We start from the raw sequence: 1,243 nt of genomic DNA on the forward strand, positions 1-1,243 counted from the left end.
AGGGCAGGAACGGCCTCTACGCAAGGTGTCCTTGTCACGCGTGTAGACGGGAGAGTGTTCCCTTTCCTCGGTCACTGGGCGTGTGTACCTCGGGCCATCACTCCCCGGATACGAGGGGCCCTCTTGTTGGTCTTGAGCAAATCTACAGCCCCCCAGGAGAACTGGTTCGTCTGAGCGGAACAACCAAGGACAGAAAACTGAGCCTCATCGTGGAGTGGAAATGCAGACCTCACATGGCAACGCAAATCCTTTGTCTCAGAAGGCCGCCGGGAGGGTCCTTAGAAAAGGAACTGCAGCTGCTTGAGAATAGGGCGCTGGAGACTAGCGAGGCCCGTCCAAGAATGCTCCCTGGCCCTGTGCCCACGGCGTCGTCTTCTGCTTGTGAATCTGCTTTATTGTCCTCCCTTCCGGCTCCTGTCACTCAGCCTCGCGTGCTGAGCGGACAGACAGGCAGACACACTGACGGACAGGTGGCCCCTGATTCCCCCGTGTCTGCCCCTGGGCACCGGGTACCATGTGGGGAGCAGCTTTTCTTGTGCCGGCTTTTCCTAGTTCGGATGGTCATCGCTGAGTTCTTCCCAGGTGACCTGGCCCACGGGAACTGCCCTGGGGGCACTGGGCGCAGAAGGTGGGAGCACGGCCCCTGGGGCTGGGTTCCCGGGGGGAAGGGAAGTGAAGGCAAAGCGGAGCCTGGTTTCGGGTGGGTTTCCCCAGGGAGCTGGGGTCCCACCTCTGTCACAGAGTCATTCTCCGCCTGTTCATCTCTCAGAGAGTACGCCTTTATTTTAAAAATCTATTTGTAAGATCTCTTCTTATATTGAGGGTATTAACCCAATATCTGACGTTTATTGATTACCTTTCTTATATTTTTCTACTCTGCAATTTTAATTTTGGTAACTTTATTAAGAAATTCCTTTTTTTTTAAAAAAAATTTCCATCCCCCACCCTCCCCTTTGGCAACCAGTTCTATGTCAATGGGTCTGTTTCTGTTTTGTTCTGTTTACTCATTTATTTTGTTTTTTATTTTCCACGTATAAGTGAAATTGTGTCGTATTTGTCTGTCTTTGTCTGACTTATTTCATTTAGAGTAGTACTCTCTAGGTCTATCCACATTGTCACAAATGGCAAGATTTCATTCTTCTTATGGCTGAGTAATATTCCATTGTACATACGAACCTTTTCTTTATCTATCGATGGACGCTGGGCTGCTTCCACGTCTTGGCTATTACTAGTAACGCTGTAA

This window comes from Pteropus vampyrus, unplaced genomic scaffold (assembly GCF_000151845.1).
Source record: "Pteropus vampyrus isolate Shadow unplaced genomic scaffold, Pvam_2.0 Scaffold376, whole genome shotgun sequence".
Classification (NCBI taxonomy): Eukaryota; Metazoa; Chordata; class Mammalia; order Chiroptera; family Pteropodidae; genus Pteropus; species Pteropus vampyrus.